Source organism: Planococcus citri, chromosome 3 (genome assembly GCF_950023065.1).
Source record: "Planococcus citri chromosome 3, ihPlaCitr1.1, whole genome shotgun sequence".
NCBI lineage: Eukaryota > Metazoa > Arthropoda > Insecta > Hemiptera > Pseudococcidae > Planococcus > Planococcus citri.
In genome coordinates, this window is record NC_088679.1 from 76,943,749 (window position 1) to 76,963,538 (window position 19,790).

Consider the following 19,790-nt stretch of genomic DNA (forward strand, 5'->3'; position numbering starts at 1 on the left):
CTTTTGGCGAGATAAATGCGACAAACTGAATTTTTTGGAAGTCTCAACCTCTTTTTGGGAGTCACACTGTCACACAGCACTTTCTCAGACTAATTCATTAAGGTTCCTAGCTTTAAAAAAAAAAAATCAAAAAAATTCTAAAATTTGAAAAAAACAACTTTTACGCAGATTAAACACATTACCCTTTTCCAATATGTACTAAAAATTATCGAGTAAGCGTGTATTATAATCCTCCAACTGATGACCAAAGCACGTGTTCGTCAAATCGGACTTGTACAGATAAGAAAATATATTCCACGCTCGCGAACCTATTAACTAAGCGTAAAGTTTTAGTACAACTTAAACTTTCTTTACAAAGTATTTCTATGTATAGTAAAAATGGTCACTATACTTTAAAGAGAAAATTGATCACAAGACGTACGACACTTGGAGATGCGACCATGTTCCATATCAATGGTCAGCATCTCGAACGAGTCACGAAAACTCGTGTCTGCTGCTTCATCCTCATCCAGGCATCGATCTTTTTCACACCATTGACGTATAGTCGTATATGCAAATTGCAAACGTACAGTCTAAAAGAATCTCGCCCAGGAAGACTCCAGCCTTCAACGTCGTCGCGTCGACTCGTCACCTTACCCTAGCCCCTGGCTAAAGAGAAAAATCACGAATTTTTTTTCGTTAATAATCTCGAACAAATGTATATACCTACAATAGAAAACTGGTAATGAATTATTTCCCAAAACAATACAATGATAGTAGGTATACGGACCCGGTCGTAGAACAATTATCACCAAAATACGAATACAACAAGATGTAGGTAAGGTACGCGTAACTGGTTTCGATGATTTCTCATATAGACGAGTTTTATTTCGCGTTTCCTAACCGTTGGCTTGTGAACTTCCGTACTGAGCTATAGAGCGAACATGATTAAAAATGTTAATCACGAGCGATGGTACTTTTACCCATTGTAAATCCAAGACCCCTTATATACCTACGCGTTAGGTACCTACTTACTCGTATTTTAATTAAAATAAATTCAGATCGATACCTAGTTATACTCGTACGTCGATGGTAGAATTTTCAAAATCACGATCACCGGTCTCTTGTAAATAGTAATTTCCGCCATGTACTACAAAAGATCTGCTTAATTTGCTAGCCGTGTTTTAATTCGCAACGGATCGAAAGTCTCTGCAGTCTATACGATGTGTTGTGTGTGTGTGAGTCGCCGGTGTATCTGTATATATTTATCCCCTTATGTAATCTCGTGTGCGCGGCTGTGGCTGTAGGTACCTAAGACACTGAATAAAAAACTTCATCGAGGATAATACAGCTAAATACATATATTACACCTGCGTATATACACGTATTCGTTATTATTATCATCGGTGTGGGTGCGTACTGCGTACGGTATTCATTATGTAGACGAGAGCGTTTTAAAAAAAACGCATAATTACCTGCTTTGATTATATCAAAAGCGACAAATGAATTCATCATACTGACCTGTTAACAATTAACCGAGTGTCTGTTGAGAGAGACGCCCTACTTTAAACGACGCGATGATTCTCTCGACGATGTCTTTAATCTTAAACATAAGGTAGGTATAAAATGCATTATATCAACAAGTTTCGTTTTTCATGTACGACTTTATTATTAAACAATGGCAGCGTAATCAAGATGTGAAAAAAAAGAACAAGAATAATCTGCAATCTGCAGCGATCGACTCTTACGTAATTTGATTAATCATAAACCGCGAATTTTCTTCATCATCGTCGCGTTGGTGGAGTACTATCGACGAAGATCATCTCTTCATGTTCAGTATATGAGCTCACAGCTAAATAAAGTCCACAAATACGTCGTGTTAATTCGATTGGGTGATAGGAAATTTACGCCATTGCGGTTTTTCTCACTTGCTTGGGCCAGCAGTTTTTGAAAGTTTCCTCGTGAAAAAGAGTTCAAGTTCATTCATGACAGAAAAGCGATTCATTACAACACTTAATTAACATTGTTTAAGAAATTAATTACGCCATTGTTATCTTATTTTTTCGCGTATAAAACGTATTTATACACTGCAACTTTGCGGTCCTGGTCCAATAAAAGAAGGTCAAACGGGAAATTAAAATGTTAGGTACGAAGCGCCGCGCTGCCCATATCGCACAATTGTTCTAATCCTTTATTTTTCTTCTTCTTCTTCTTCGCTTTGTGTAAATTATTGGGTTTAATTTTTTGATAATTAGCGAGAGAGGTAGACGATTTACATACTCGTAGGTGGGTGTAGGTCAGGTATGCGATTCATTTGCCTAAAAACAGAATAAAAAAAAGTATATGTGATAAGGTCTGTGTAATGTTGCGATAGGGTTATTTCATTAACGTCGAGTTGCAGCGTAGTACTCGTATTTTGTTGTAATTGTCGAATTATTATTTGTGTAATTTTTTTTTACAAATCCTGTGGTTGAAATCTGGTACCTGCTGCGGATACCAATTGCATGATTTACCTACCTAAAAGTACCACGACGTTTTCAAAATGATTTCCTTCGATTCTCTATAGGGTTTCTTCATTCATCAGGGTTATCTAAAAACAATTTTTTTTTTTAAATTGAAAAATGTAATAAAATGAATAAAAAAAACTAAAATATTTCTAATTAAATATTACAAAATTGATATGGGTAATGAAAAAATTTGGACTACCTAGTAAATCTGTAATTTTCTAAATTTTCTAAACTTTGACCTATCAACCCAAAATTTTTTTGGTGATAAGTCAATAAATTTTACAGAAATATGTACGTATGAGACACAGATTAAAGAACAGAAGGGATTCAGGGTTTTGCAACCAAATAGTCAGAAAATCACCAAGTTTCCAAAGTTTTCATAAAAACTGGCCATACAAATTGAGAAGCTCACAAAGAAACGTTTTTGAACTTCCACCCTCCGATTTGATCGAAACCAAGGTGGACCGAAAAAACATGTCCTGGAGTCCACGTAAGCAAAATTTCATTGGCTACAGTTCATTTTTGGATTTTTGATGAATTTTTTGAAATTTTAAAATCGAAAAAGCTGTTTTAAGAACTATTTTCAAACTTTTTTATGACATTTGAATTTTTCTGAGCAAAGTGGACCAAACCAATATGAAATATGAATAATTACTTCAATTCAACAGTAACACTCACACATCAGCATATTTACGAGTAGGTACCTAGTTCTGGAGCTTCTAGCTACTTTTAACACTTTTTTCCAGAAATTTAAAATGGCTCTGGAAAAACAAAAAATAAACATTGACGCCCATAACTTCAGTCGGTATTTTCTGGGCGCCATTTTAAACGTTTCAATTCAAGTAGTCATCACAAAATTCCAAGAGTGTGAGTTCAAAAGTAAATTTTTCACCAATTTGTAAATTTCAGAAAATGTTTTTAAAAACCTGGTTACTAGAAAAAAATTACCCACACAGGAAGAAAATTATGCTTTATGATTTTGTTTATTTTTAATCAACCAAATTCTCTCAAATTCGTCGTTACATTGTAAAGGTTTCAGATCAATGGGGATGACCTTGACCCAAAATTCATACACGTAAATCCGAATTTTTTAAACTGGGAGGAGAGTGGAGGGGGTAAAAAAATTTCAGAATCGTTAAAACAGGATTCAATCGAAATAAAGTAAAAATTCTTACAGCTTATTCATAAATCAGGATTTTAAAGCAATTTGGAGGGAAGCAGCAGAGACGGAACTACCCCCTTCCTCCCCCCTCCATCTTAAAAGCTCGTCAGAAATTCGGTAACTTTTCAGAAATTGATCTCGTTTTGTTCAAAATTGTAAAATTACGACTTGGGTGAAATTTTTCGAAAAATTTGAAGAATATAATTGACTACAAAAATCAATAAATTTTATAAATTTGAATACTTAGACGAAATTTTTGCAAAAAAAATTTGAAAAATCTGCCGTAAAAACCATCAAATTTTATGATTTGAACTAAATTTTGCCAAAATTTCGAAAAATTGTCCAAGTGTTTTGAAAATAGTTGGAAAATTGACTAAATTTAAAAAGAAAATCGTAAAATGAAGTCTGCATGAACTTGAAAATCTGAATGTGATAATTTGAAAGTTTAGGAAAAATTCGTCTCGTTGAAAATGCTGCTGAAATAGTTGAAGCAGATTGCACAACATTTGATTCTCATACTTGAATTAAGTATAATAATTATGAATTTTTGAACGATTTTTTTCTGCTTTCAGTTTGCTTGGCCTTGTTTGCTTTTCATAATCACAACTGAAATTTCTAGAAAAAAATATCATTCAAATTCTGAAGTTTTGAAGCCAACCTCAAACAAAAAATCCGCTTTTTATACTTTTCAAGATACGAATTTTCGAAAATTTTTGTTCCTCTTCGTTCAAGCGAGCCTGTTTGCTTTTCTATTTCAAAATTTGAAATTTCTAAAAAAAAAAAAAGCAACATTCAAATAATTCTAAAATTTTGAAGCCAAAACAATGATCTTCTCAAAAAAAAAAATCATTTTTACTTTTCAAAATACATACGAATTTTTCAAAGCTTTTGTTTTCTCTTCTCTCGAGCATGTTTGTTTTTCTTTTTCACAACTGAAATCATTAATAGAAAAAAAAATCATCATACGTAGGTAGGTACACAATCTATAACATTTTGAAGCCAAAAAAATGAATTTTTCACACAAAAATATCATTTTTTCACTTCTTGAAATCGTTTTTTTTAAACATTTTTCCTTGCCTTGCCCAGTTAATAAATCCATCTCCTATTTCCCAAAATAAAACAGAAAAAAAGTGAGCAGTTCTAGCAGTTTTTGAAAAATTGCAAGATTTTTACAATTTTATAACAAAAGGAAAGGCTTTTTGGCAAATTTTTGGCAAAAAAACGAGATTTCTGGCTAATTTTTAGCAAAAAAAATGAATCATTATTGGAAATTTTTGGTGAGTACCTAAGAAGTAGAAAAATCGCCAATTTGAAGAATCAAGACTTTAAAAATTCTAGCAAAAAGTAGCTTTTCTATGCCATTAATGGCCAAAAATGAGACTTTCGAAATTTTTATCCCAAAGTGAGATATATTTTTGCATTTCTTTGATAAAAAAGCAAGACTTTTGCGCAATTTAAAAAACAAAATTTGAAGAAATTTTTTTTCAAAACATTGAAATTTTTAAGCTGGTTTGGCCAAAAAAATCACTTTTTGGCAATTTTGACCAAGCAAAGGTACAACTTTTTGCTATTTTTGGTCAAAAGCAAAACTTTGTCAATTTCGTCAGAATGCAGGGATTTTAAGCATTTTTCAGCAAAAAAATGAAGCTTATTGCAAATTTTTGCTGAAAGTGATACTATTTTGGAAATTTTTGTCAAAAACGGGTCTCTATGGCAATTATTGGCAAAAAAAAGTGATACCACGAGACTTCTAGGTAGGTAACTTTTACACAAAAAAGTGAAACATTTTGGAATTTTTCGTAAAAAAGTGACAATTTTTAGCAAATTTTTTGAATAAAACGAATTATTATCGATTTTGTATTTTTTCCCCTCATGAAGATAAGCAAAGATTCAGAATTTTTTTTAAATTTAATTTTGGCGACTGAACTAAAAAAAAAAAAACAAGGGACAATTAACCAATAACCGGTAGATAAACAAGTAAGTATTTTACAAAAATTTGTAACTAAAAAAGATCAATTTTTTCATGTGATTTTTCGTCTATTTTCTGTGTTTTCCCTTCATTATTTCATTTTGAAAATTTAAATAATTGAACTCTGATCTAAATTTTGAAATTAGTTATAAGTTTTTCACATTTTTACCTACATTTATTTCGATTTTTACACTCAATTTCAATTAATTTTGAAAATAGGAAAAAAATCCTAAAAATCGCAATGTTTTACATTGAAAGTGATGAGAAAAATAAAAAAACCAAAAACCAATTAATTAAAATTATGAAGATGAAAAACTCATAACCAATTAATATATGAATTTCATGATCAAACCAGTATATTTTCCGACCGAATTGTGATCCATAGCAAAAAATCGAAAAAAAATGATGATTTCGGTCAACATCCCTGAAAAAAGATCATTGAAAAAGTACTTTGGGAACGCACATTTCTGGGTCTCCTGGCGTATAACTTCTTCCTCCGATTTTGCTCTCGATTCCACAATGAAAGATGTGTAGAAACACTTGAGAACTTCAAAATTCAGTAGCGATACGAACGGCAAACGAAATAAGGATCCAGAAGGGTTTCGTATTAGTTCAAATCTGTCTATAATAATACAACACAATAGAGGAGAGTACCTACTCCAAATTTGATCAGAACAATCTAGGCTTTTACCGATGCTTACCTATCTATTGAAACAGGGAAACAGAAACAACTTCTCGCTTTCTAGCTTCATTTCTAACTTGACTTTCAGTTGCACTCGCCGTTTCAGTTCAATAGATATCTGAAAATTAATTAAAATTTACAAAAATTCGTCACCCAAACATTAAAATTGACGAATCAGAATCCCACTTCTAGTTCGAATATTTCTTTTGTATTACAACCAAATCACTTGGAACCAAAATCCTAATGGCTAATTTTTTGTTTCCATCAATCTCCGGTACAAGCATATCACTGCTCCCCTTCTCTCAGCAAACGTTTCGTATGAACACAGCGCCAACCATTCCAAGCCTCCATGAGTCAATCCAATCAGTATTCCTGGGCTCATACCTAAATTGGCCACGATGCGATGAGAACGTAACAGTATACCCTAAGAAAGTCGTCACTCTGGACAAAACAATCTGAGAAAAAAAATACTATAACTATAGCACAACAAATCGCAATGATAACTTAAGATAGGTACAGTTAGTTTTATCAAATGCGAATTCGCAGCGTAGGTAGGTAGGTAGGTAGGCACATAGACACGAAGTCAGGTGTAATGGATGTACCTCTACCGAAAAATTAAACCACATAAGCGTGCCTCTATATTTTTATGTAATGTATCCAACTATTCTTCCATATCGATGGTATCGCATTTCACGTGTGTATATGTGTATTGTTGTACGTACTATAAGGCATGGGCACATAATAAGTTACGTAAGCCAACCATACACTCACACATAGAGTACCAAAGTATATGTATGTGTAGGTTGGTAGGCAGAGGTATATCTTAAAGTACACTAGACTGAGTATAGTGAGTACCCAATACTCTTGGTATACTTGGTACGTTGATATAAAACGCAGCACGCAAGAAGATGATTGTCTGCGATTGCCATTGCCGCGTTTATTCAGCTTCTTTGGCGTTTACACGATAAATGTTATTTTCCGCCGAACTGATACGATAGATACACTTCACATCACATCGCAAATCCCATAATTATTTTTATTTCTATTATCTCCGACGACGTGTTGCTAAGAGTAAAGCTATAGAAGTACTAAATCCGGACACGCACACGTTCTCTACGATTGGCCACATCTTATACCGATCTGTAACAGAGAATAAAAAAATTTCAAGACCAAGAGGTAAAAAATTTCCGTAAATTGATCCCCTTCTCGTTGCGATTCAAAAGCATGGTCATGTCAAACACACCCCTTATGACGGTGAACCTTATTAAGTATACCTACTCGTAAATCGTGACACACCCGCGATGGCAATTTTTTCAATTCCTCGTTGCGTATTCACAGTACCACAGTACTACCAGGAACTTCCTTGTATGAAAAAAATTCACAAAAGAATTTGACGCGGCAAGGCAGCCTCAAAGTATACACATATAACAAGCTGCAATATGCGCCGATGAGATCGCGAGAGATGAATATAATAGGTGAAAGAGGAACTGGATTTGTATAGAGACTCTAGAACTGGATTGAGGAAGAACTAAATTGCACAACATAGATGGTCATCGATGGGCAGGGTATAATACGCGGTGGTATACCATGTATCGAAAACAGAATACCAGTCTCAGAGAAAGGTAACATATAAGAAGTGAAAGTAATCATTTAAAATGACGTCGATAAGTCACGATTGCCAAGGTCACTGGTAACGTATTCTACTATTAGGTCATTACGCACCACGCCGCCGCCGTCGCGTCCAGAATTATAACGTTAAGTACGAAATAATGAATAAAAAAAAAAAACAGGGTGTGAGTGGCTTGGCTGATCAGTCAAATATGTTGTTTATGATACGGTCAGTTACTTTCTATGAAATTATTTAACACGTATTAATTGTCTATAAAGAGCATCGTTTAAAAATTTCACGATTATAAATGAAAGCTTTGTGTAATAGTTCGCTATACGAGTATATGAGTATGCCGCCAGTATAGGTAAGGTATAGTTTAGTGAACTGGCGAAGTTTTTAGAAGCGAAATGCAAATGCGGGATGCCAGGATATAGGCAGAGGTACATTCGACGAATACACACACATAGTTAGAGGCAAATATCGGAAGTCAAATAAACCGTGCGTAAGGTTTTACCACATCGTCATTTTAAAAGTGGGTAATGAAAACGTGAAAGTGCAATGATAAATTGTCGTTTTACGATTGAGACGTTAACGTTACAAATGTAGACCTACATCTGCGCGTTGTCTTTAATCTTTACACAGTGATTGACAGCAGATGACAATATTGAAAAATTATCCTTTTCGTTGATTTTTTCCCCCAAGATTTCATGTGGTTTTGAAGTAGGTATCGCTTCTCAGGTGATGACCTCTGTTATTCGTATCGTAAGCTTGGTTTGGTCAATGAAGATAAATGCTCCGATTCCGAGTTTGTTGTAAGAGTGTTGAATATAAACATTTGCGAAGTGCTTCTTCATATATCTGGAATGAGAATGTGTTTAGTATTTTAATTTATCTACATAATTATATACAATTTTATTGCATGCTCATACTACATAAATTTTTTTTTTTATTAAAAACGATTCAAAAAATAGAAAAGGTGAAGTCTAAAATTTCGAAAAAAATACAATATTATAAGTGTCAAAAATCCAGGTTTTCAGACCTTTTTTTCTCAAAACCAAAACTGAGCACCACACGAAGAGATTTGAGCCCAAAAATTTTTAAAATAAGTACAATATGGATGTTGAAATGAAACCCTCTCTTGGGAGTATTCATAGTTTCAATTTTGATGTCAAAAAAACGTCAAGTTTTTAATCTGAATCTGAATATTATATTTTTTGATGAGGAAGAGGGGACTTACCTACTACGAATTTGAATTTTTTTCTATCGATTTGATCATATATTTTTAGAATCTTTCAAGTCAATTTTTCTTTCAAAAAGTTAGAAAACACAAATTGGGTAAAGTATTCTCAGCGAAAAGTTGATTTTCGTGGTTGCAACAGTTTCAAATTTCAAAATTAGTTTTATGGAAATTTCAACATAATATTTCAAAACGCGAGCAAAAGCTTTTGAACAAATTCTCACGAAGTAAAATAATATATTTTTTGGAATGAGAAGTCAATTTTTTTTAGCTTGAGCGAAGCGAGGGCAAAAGCTTTTGAAAATTTGCAGGTGATTCAAGAAATAAAAAGTACTATTTGTTGGGAAAATAAAATAAAAAAGTTGAATTTTTGAGAAAAATTTGAAGAAGTTTCAGAAAAAAGAGAAACGATGAAAATATGGCCAAAAACGAGTAAAATGACCAAAATACCTATGCTTAAATAGGTATTCGACAAAAATGCTAAAATATGCAGAGGCGTGCCAGACAGGGAGGTGTGGAGTGGGGTTTGTCTCATCCACAGACAGAAAAATTTTGGCGAAAAGTTATGAATTTTTGGAACAAATTGGGTGAAATAGAAAAACTTGAGAAACTTGGGAATAGTTGGAGAGAATTTGTTCAAGTTGGAAAAATCAAAGAATTAGGCCTACCAAAAATCATGAGTAGAGATGTGCACTTTTCAGAAAAGAAATCGTGTTGTCTCATTTTAAAGCTCTCTGTAAGAGCTTCAAATTGATGTATTTTTTGCCTGTCTAAACACACAAAAAAACAAAATCAGATTTTTTTCCCCTACTTAATCAAATAGTGGTAGTTTTGAGCCTTTTCCAGATTCTCTAACATTTTTGGGTTTTTCAGTTTTGAAAAAAATGTGGTGAAAAATATCAAATTGCATTTTCAAAAAAATTTTTGAAAAGAATTGACCAAAATCTCGGAACATGCATGTTTTTGACAGTAATAGATTACAAATCTGATCGGAGTTAGGGCTTTTTGGGGCTTGTAAATTTTGTAAATTTCTATTGTAATTACCGTTCTGTGCATCTCAAAAGTCAAAAATGATGATTTTCAAAAAAAAAAAAGTTTACAACTTCCGCAAGAAGTTTAATATTCCAACTTTCAAGGGGTTTTTGGTACATTATTTATATTCCTAAGCCCAGAACGTGAGCCCCGAAACCCAAACTGTGATCAGGGCTTTTCAGGGCTTGTGTGAATTTTGTAAATTTCTATTGTAATTTAATTACCGTTCAGTGCATCTCAATAGTCAAAAAAGATCATTTTCAAGAAAAAATAATTCAGAACTTCAGCAAAAAGTTTAATATTTTAAGGGGTTTTTGGTATTTTGGTACAGTAGGTATAGGTAGGTATATATTCTGTAGGTAGTTCATTGTTATTTGAAAAATGACACTTGAAAATATAAAAAATTTGGACAGTAATTAAAAACTACAAAAAAAATCAATTCTGATTTTAAAAAAGCAGTTCCATTCAAATAATTTTGAAAAAAGCTATCGGAATCTGCCCTTAAAATGTTATTTTTTTTTCAACAGAAAATCAAATAAGATTTTACTTTATTCTTCACTAAAATTGCAATTTCAAGCCCCAAAAAGCCCCGGAAAGCCCTGAACACTTCATTCAAGCCCTGGACACTGAGCCCTGAAACCTAAACCCAAAGTTTCCTGGGCCCAAATCTAAGCCCAAGACCTAATAAATTTTTGATTGAAAGCCCAAGCCCCGGGATTCGAAACCTGAAAAAAAATCGTTCGGGGCCTCATCCCTGGCTTAACATCAGCACCTCCCCCCTCCCACATACATTTTTTTGTATTCATTATTTGTAATTGAAGTCACTCGTTCGGTAACTGCAACATTTGTGTGGTGGGTGAGGAGGGGTATTTTCAACTCTGAATAATTTGATGTCATCATTTATTTTACTACACCTGAGTGAGGTCAAAAATGATTTAAGGAACATTGTATTTCATAATTATCTATCATGACTCGTAAGTCGTAGATATTCAAAAATGAAAAATTCACATATTTGGTTGACTGCAAAGCCTTATTTCCGAGGCTGAATTCCCCAATATGGGGAAAGCTCATCCGGGACAGGTGGGGCACCCTAGAATTAGTGTTCTTGGTATAAAAATAGGACAATGTACCAAAATTCGCTTATCTCTGAGAGTTTCCCAATGGCCCCATTTTTTTAACCGATTTTTTTGGGCTATTATATTACGTTCATATGGGCTTCAATTGTACAGAACAGAAGGTAAAAATGTGAGCGGGTGGAGGGAGAGGCTGATGTTAAGCTGTACTTTGATTTAAAATTAAATGTACATGAACTAGGACATGACAATTGCAGAATTTTTCAAACTGGACCAATATTACAGAAGATGGGTTGGAAAAAATTTTTGGAGGGCTTGGGATCTACAAAAAATATTACGATCATTATTAAACATCAACGTTATGGCGCTACTCCAAACCGCCTTATGTTCGAAGTGCCATGGCTCATCTGATAGAAAATTTGACGTAGAACAACATATTTTGTTCCAACCATTTTTGCGCTAGAGTCCATATTTTTTGAGATTTTGGTCAAAAATCGATTTTGGGGGGCTAAGATCCACAATTTGGGGGAAAGCTCACCCGGGACAGTAGGGGACTCCTCGGATTCATTTTTAGGACATCGAAATAGACCAATAGACCAAAAATCAGCTTGCCACCTCGATTTTCCCTATTCGATGCAAATTTTACTGGACTAACACCCTGTAATCGATCCAAGACGGTTTTTCAAAAATTGAGGGGAGGGGGAACAAAAAAAAGAGTAGGTACGTGCATAAAAAAGCACAAACGAAGCACAAACGATTGACACGATTTTTACCCCTCTAACACAACGTGGTCCATTTTCATTTACACAGGCTGACCAAAATGATTTTTCAAAAAAAGATGGAAGGGAGGGAGCACAAAAAAAAAGAGTACGTGCACAAAAGAGCACAAACGAAGCACAAACGATTGACACGATTTTCACCCCCCTAACGCAAATTGGTCGATTTTCATTTCCCCAGGCCGACCACTACGATTTTTCAAAAATTGAGGGCAGGGGGGAGCACAAAAAAGAAGAGTACGTGCACAAAAGAGCACAAACGAAGCACAAACGATTGACCTCACTTTCACCCTCCTAATGCAAAGTGGTCGATTTCATCGATTTTCATTTCCCTAGGTCGACCATTTCGACCAAAATGTTTTTTTAAAAATTGAGGGGCATGGGAGGGAGCACAAAAAAAAGAAGAAGTGCACAAAAGAACACAAACGAAGCACAAACGATTGACACCACTTTCACCCCCCTACCTGAAAGTGGTCGTTCTGGGGAAATGGACCTTTAGAAGGGGTAAACATCTAAATTGTGACCATAATACTGTGTGATACACGTTTTTGAGCCCATCGATTGACGTTAGTTTTTTCGGTTGAGGCGAAGGTGGAGGAGTGGAGAGAGTCAAACTAGATATTTGACTTCATCAATGAGGCCAGTGTTCTCTGATGAGTAAATTGATTGATCACTCGTTTTTTTTTTTTTTTTAGTAAAAATTGAAAAGTGAAATGAAAAGTACAAACTTTTCTTTTCAACTTTTCACTGAAAGAAAAGTACTTTTCAATTTTCAGACTGCACATCTCTAATCATGGGATTTTACTTCTTGAATTATAAATTTTCAAAAACTTTCGCTCTGGCCAGATCATTTTTCTTTTCAGTTCTCTAACAAAAGTTCGAGAGTATTCTCACATCAAAAATAATATTGTTTTACTTCTAAAGAATCATTAATTTTCAAAAGCTTTTGCCAAATATTATAATTTCCTCGAACTATTGTCGAAATTTGAAAATGTTGAAGATATGAAAATCAACTTTTTGCATCCATAATGATGTTATTTTGCATTTCAAATAATCAATTTTCAACAGTGTTGTTGCTCGAGCAAATTCTGCTGCGCAATTTTTCAAACATTTTCAAGAATAGAAAAATCAACTCTAGAAATTGCAAAAATTCAAATTTTTCGAATAAAATATAATCATGTTTGATTTTGAAAATTTAAAATTATTTACTTAACATATTTTTTGTTTCCAACTATCCTTTGAAAATTTTTTAGCACCACACCTGGCCAATTGGCTGGAAAATGCTGATGAAGGGGGGGGGGAGAATATGCGGTAAAAAGTTGAGAAAATTTGAGCTTCAGCCCCCTCCCTCTCCCTTCCCCCACAATACATCACTTCGTCACGCCTCTAAAAATACGTAAAATATGCGTTTATTCTTGAAATATGCAAAAATATGCACTATCTACGTAACATATTATGGGGCTTTAGATTTTTCAAAATTTCAAACGTGTTTTGGAGCATTGTTGGGGAGGGGGAAGAGGTTAAGGCGATTGAATCGTAAAAATAAGTAAATATTTAAATTTAGCACCTTCAAATCAGTACCTAAAAATCGATATTTCACTTCATTTTTTTTTTTTTTTTTTTAAATTTCGATCAAAATTGTGGACCTGCGTTCCAACTTCCTCCTCTTTTTTCAAAACGTGTCCAGATCCCAATTTGAAAATTATTTCGTTGAAAGGAGGATATAAAAGTGTACAAATGCAGTAATTTTATCAAATTTTTAAATGATATCCTTGAATTTTAGTATTCATTATGAAAAGTTGAGCTTTCACAATGGAAGTTCAACTTCGAACATTTCAGGTTTTGAGTGAAAAACTTGAAATAAATTTTTTTTATAAAGTTCAAAAAAAACCAAGAAAAATAAAAGTTGATCACGATTCGAAGTGTGTAAAAATTTTGTCGATTTGGAAACTTGAACTTTTGACAAATTTTCAAAATTAAAACAAATCAACTTGTTTAAGTAACCATTTTCAAATTTTCGTCACTTTTTTTGAAATTTTGAAGCTAGAAGGGTAATGATTGAATGTGTCTGAAAAATGAACAGATTTTCAAATTTCAAGTCCTCGAATTGGAGAAAATCTACTTGTGTAAAACTACATTTTTGTAATTTTTCGGGCCCTTTTTCATAACTGGAAGAGAGGCAGGGGGCACTGAAGGTTTGTATGCAAAAAAATAGGCTAAATAAATCCCAGCACACGTCATTTTGATTTTTTTTGTTGTTCGTCCATGTTTGAAACATTGATGGAGAGAAGGGGAAAAGTTGGAGAGAATCAATCAAAAAAATATGTAGGTACCTAAATATTTGGACTCAGAAATTTGGACCTTCTTGCCCTCAGAAATGTTAAGATTACCTACCTTTTTAAAATTATTTTATTGGATTGCTAAACAGATAAAAAATTGTCCAGACTGCAATTTTTTCAAAATTTGAAACCGTAGTCTTATGTCTTGAGCTTTTGTAGTTAAAAAGTTGAGCTTTTGCAGTAAAAGTTCAACTCATGAGTTTTTCAATTTCAATTATCGATCTTCAACTTTCAATCTACTCTCTTTTAAACCCCCTAAACAGATTCGCAAAAAATTCCTTATATTCCTAAAAATTACAAGACTCCTTCCCCTCAACCCCCTTTCCCTTCTTAAAGGGTTCAGACGGAAATGATGGTGATTAATTAATTATTTCATGAGAAAATTTGATCGAAATCGGAGAAAAAGTGAGATTGAAAAAGTGAGATTCCGCCTCAATTATCCAACCAGAGAGAAAAACTGACAACTTTAAAACACTTCCATGCCACATCAACTTACATTTTCGACGAGTTTCGAACATTCAACGAAATATTTCAGTCCGACGTAGAGCTTCTATAAAGTCAGGATATGCAGATTCTTCGTATTTTAAATTTGATCGGATCATCGGCATCTTTTGGAACCCATTCTTGCTTAATCTGGCTCTAAAAAAATCAGTTCTGCACAATAGGGTATTAATTGAGTAGGTACCTATTCAATATAAAATCTCTACTTAAGACGTAAACATAAATACCTAACTAGACACTAACAAGATGCATTCATAAATCATCACCATCGAGGTTGATGATTTGCAGACCAGATAGCAATTCGAATTCAGCTACACTTCTTTCACTGGCATTACGCAAGTCATATAAAGCAGAGCTTTTCTCATCCACGAGCCAGATTTCATTTTCATATAAGGCTAAGAATATTATTAAAACATGAATGAATGAGTTAAAATATAAAACAAACCAGTTTATAAAACATCGCAGAAAAAAAAAATAGATAAGCTACTGAAATTAAACCGCAAGTATAGCCTACACAAGGTACCTATAATACGAGTATATGCTCTTGCTCATACAACAAGGCTTAAAAGGTAATAAAGATGTACTGACCGGGGTCTTTTGTTCTTATAAGATCTCGTCAATGTTACATGCTCGAAATCTTTCCAACAAGGTTCTGCACCTCATACTTAATATCCAACAATGCGAACGATGGATCATAAAACACGTCGTCGTGAGTTGATTTATATGTACTTGACACTCGTTCATACGTAGGTACCTATACTTACAGGTGAGCAAAACCATCCCATCTTCGACTAGCATCGCCTAATATTGGTCATTCGAAAACGAAACTCACGTTCGGTGATTAATTTTAAGTAGGTAGGATAATTTCCTTCAATGGATCGCCATCGCCATCACCATCTTCGTGTATATGAAGCAATCCTCTCGTATGCAAAATTTACACAATTAGAAAACACATTGGCGCTGAAACATAAGGCGGAAGTCAAATACTGTATATAGCTCGATGGAAAATATTAAGAAAATTACTAATCAACTTTCATATCGCTAGTCATATTAATGTATTCTTACACTAAGAGAATATTACATTTAAAAGAACCCATCCATACACAAAATAGTTGATGATACATTTGTAGTAATAATAATAATTCACAATTGTGAATGTTTCATCCAACTCCGGCGTAATATATAATACGAGTTATTTAACAATTAAACGAATTTTAATCATAAATTATTCATGACTAATGTCACTATCTGAGTAGATCTCACACCATCGCCACAAATCTACTTATCAAAAAAAAGTAACGTTGTAATCATCAAAGCCAAAGCTGTTCGCGTATCTGCGCGTTAACCTGTTTCTTGTGTTTCGGTTCGACTCTCGCGAAAATTAGAAAAAAAATAAAGGGGTATGTGAGTGAGGCAAAGTAGTCACTATCTTGCTGGTTGCAAAAGAATACATTTTTCCAGCCATGAGCCATATGTGGGAAATATTTCAACGAGGACGAGTTGTTCGAATATTGTTGATGTTAATATAAGGAAATGGTAGACCTACATAAGTTTTTGAAAATGACATGATATTTACGACTACGACGAGCCTACTGAATTAATTGTTTACGGAATTATGTAACAATATTTAACTTGGGCACGACTCGATGTTCGAAGTACAATTTCATATCTGGAAACTTCCACGAGCTCAAACGCTCAGAATTGAAGGAATATAGATCTGGGACAAGTTTAGTAAAAAATGAGCGAGGGCCTGTTTTTTTTCATGGTTTCATCTCCGTTTCCAAAAGAAATCGCTATCTTTGTACATACTTATTGATCTTCATTGAAGAATTTTTCAAACAAAAGTTATTGTACCAAACAATAAGAAAACTTGTAAGCATTTTTAGTTGTCAGAAAAATGTCAATCGGAGTCCTTCCTCTATTCTCTCCAATTTTAAAAGTTTGGAATTTAGTTTTTTTTTGTGATTTTCACATCCATTTTAACTTACCTAGTATGAAAAAAAGGCACCTGATGCAAGGGAATGAAATTGGTTCACCTACTTGTGAATTTTTTTAGATTTTTTCTTTCACATTTCCAAAGTTCTTGGTTTCTAAACAGAAAAAACTGAAAATTTCAGCCTTCTCACTTAAATTCAAGCCATGCTGGAAACCCTCCTCCCCCTCCCATTTGAAAAAAAATTGAGAAAAATCCGATTTATGCAAAAATTATCCACTTCTGCGTTAGATTACTCGTAAATAATGCTCTTTTCAAGAAAAAAAACCTTTCTACCTTTCTCGATGCCCAACCATGTTGGTGTTCTTACGTGGAATCCCTCAAAATTGAAGAAACTCCTCCCCCTCCCTCCTCCCCAAAACTGAAGCGAAGATTACAATTTTTGAAAATTTTTCATTTCTGGTCATCAGAATAATTCTTCTAATTAGTCAATTTTTCCGACAAAATAAAATTGTTCTCGACCCCTTTCCCTTTCCCTTACGATTCCCAAACACTCCTTGGAAGGACGAAAAATATTTTTTTTTTGAAAAAGATGCTGAATAAAATAATTTTAATCTACAAGATCAAAAAAAATTTTCTAATGTTTAATTTATGTAGTTCACCTATTTTTTTAAATTATTTTTTCATTGGGAGGAGGGTGGAGGGGGGAGGATGGAGGCTCTATATAAGGGAACCAACATTACAAGGAGCACCAATAAAAATTTTCTTCTTGAAAAGTGAGTTATTCTATTCAAAAGAAGTTGAGCAGAAATGAAAATATTTTTGGAAGGCGGAGGGAGATTTTTTTAAAAGGGAGTTATTTGAAAAGATTTTAATCAGAAAAAAATTTTTAACGAATTTTTATTATACAGGCGTCAATTTTTGACTTTATCCAACTTTAGATAACTCCCCAAAAATGGACCAAAATAGCTTGAGGATCTGAAGAAGGATTTTCTTTGAAAAGGAGATTATCTGAAAGAATTCTGCAGCGGAAATAGCAAATTTCCGGATAAATTGAATTTACCTGAGGAGAGGGAAGGAGAGGGGGGGGGGTTAGACTCGATGGACAACAAAAAATTCAAAATCATTTTCTTATTAAATCCAACAACTTCAGAGGGGTGAGAGCGTAAAAAAATGAAACGTTGAAATTGAAAATAAGAGTCACTCTAACGTACACCTTAGGTTTAAAGTTTGCCATCTAATTTTTAAAAAACTTCACCAGAAACGTTTTTTTTTTTTTACTGAAGATCCAGTTTTACTCATTTTACTCAAAAATTCAAAATCATGTAAAATCAAATTTCGTCCAAAAAAGAAAAATAGATACAAAAATTTAAGAATCACTGCTTTTTGGATCTAGACAGAAGAAAAATTTGAAAAGCACTCAAAAATACTCTACCATGCAAAATTTTAGGAGTCCAGTCTCATTTTTACGATTTTTGAAAATTCAAAAGCATTGGAAAAGTTTTAAAATTCGGCACAATTGAAATGAAAAGTTGAAATTTGATTGACTTTTGTATTTCCAATATGTTGATCAACCGATAGTTCTCAATTTGGATTCTTCCCAGCAAAATTTTGAATTTTAAGGTTTTTGAAAAGTTCCACAAGAATCTTCACACTGAAATATTCAATTTTTACAAACTCGGTTCTAGAGTTTCCTTATTTCTAAAATTTTTTGCTGACAGGGCCGTTAAAATTTCCTTATTTTTCTCTTGGAGAAATCGAAAATTGTATTCAAGGCTCCAACTCCAAGAATAGAAACACATTTGAAATGCTCCCTGAGAAATCGGTCCAAATATGGATAAACTCATTGAAAAGGTCGAGAATAAGCCACGACTTGAGTAATTAATTTCTACACTGTTTCTTGGAGAAATTAAAAAATTCTGGAAAAATCAGAAATCGCGCTAGAGGCTCCGAAAAGGTTAAAATTGGAGACATTAGAAACATGAATGGGGGGAGGGGGAGGGGTACAAGATACAGCCATTCGTTCAAGTTTTTAAATATTTTCTTTGAACAAAACATTCCGAAAAATCTAAAATTGAGCTGGAGGCTTCAGAATGCTTAAAATTACTGAAATTTGGAGCAAGAAGAGGGGGGGGGGTTGACAGACAGAAAATTCTGGGTTAATTGAAAATCGGGATGTAAGCTCTAGAACTCTCGAAAATGGCGAAATTCGGTGCGGAAAAGTTGATATTATTTTCACAAGTAATTTTTATTCATTTTAGAAAAATCAAAATCAATTTGGGAAGATGAAATTTTGGTTATGGTGGTTTCCAGACCATGCTCTTTCCAAAAATCGTAGTCCGAGTCACGTTCAATCGCAGAAGGGCACCTTGAGTGGTTCCTTGTAAGTTGGAAAAATGAGCAGATGTTTAAAATACTCACTTGGAAATTGCTCATCTGCTCGAAGAGTTGAAATTCTTCGCATCTTCTCAAATTCTAAATGGATACGAAATTTTCTATCGTTTTTCAGGATGAATTTAAATTTTGCACGTAAAAGTACGTATTTCTTTATAAGAATTCTTCTAGTCTAGTTCTCTGATAACTTCTTTCTTCAAAAATATTATCAATGTAGGTAAATCAACGTGTTAAACTACCTACGCGTACGTTTTTGCAAATCTTCAATCTCTCGATTCATGTTACAGGTATTGTTACTTATTTACCTACTTATGAAATAGCTGATAAAAAAATACCTATCTACATAAGTACTCAAAGTCGACACTTTGAGCTTACAGCGAGCACTTGATTTTTCCAAGAAACGTACCTACCTACATAAAATTTTGACATTTTTGTTTCACCATCCTCGGAATCAATCTCTCATCTTTAATGGCATATGATTCATTGTTTTTCTCTACAACAAACATATAATAAAACAAGTCATAATTCTTCATTTTTATAAAATTTTCATCACAGAATCAAGAATCAAAATAATTACATTGTAGCAACGCGTATGCA

At 33.6% G+C, this 19,790-nt stretch overlaps 1 protein-coding gene and 1 long non-coding RNA gene across 2 annotated transcripts in view; one reads left to right on the forward strand and one right to left on the reverse strand.

The window, feature by feature from the left end:
- The window catches only part of LOC135839385 (uncharacterized), a 28,340-nt gene that overhangs the window by 4,336 nt on the left and 4,214 nt on the right, over window positions 1-19,790 (forward strand). The window lies entirely within an intron of this gene.
- Window positions 1,644-6,415, reverse strand: LOC135841565 (uncharacterized). The gene is made up of 4 exons (XR_010557946.1): window positions 6,319-6,415; window positions 6,081-6,239; window positions 2,497-2,569; window positions 1,644-2,297 (listed from the first exon to the last, which is right to left on the reverse strand). It is a non-coding gene; the product is annotated as an uncharacterized LOC135841565 (long non-coding RNA).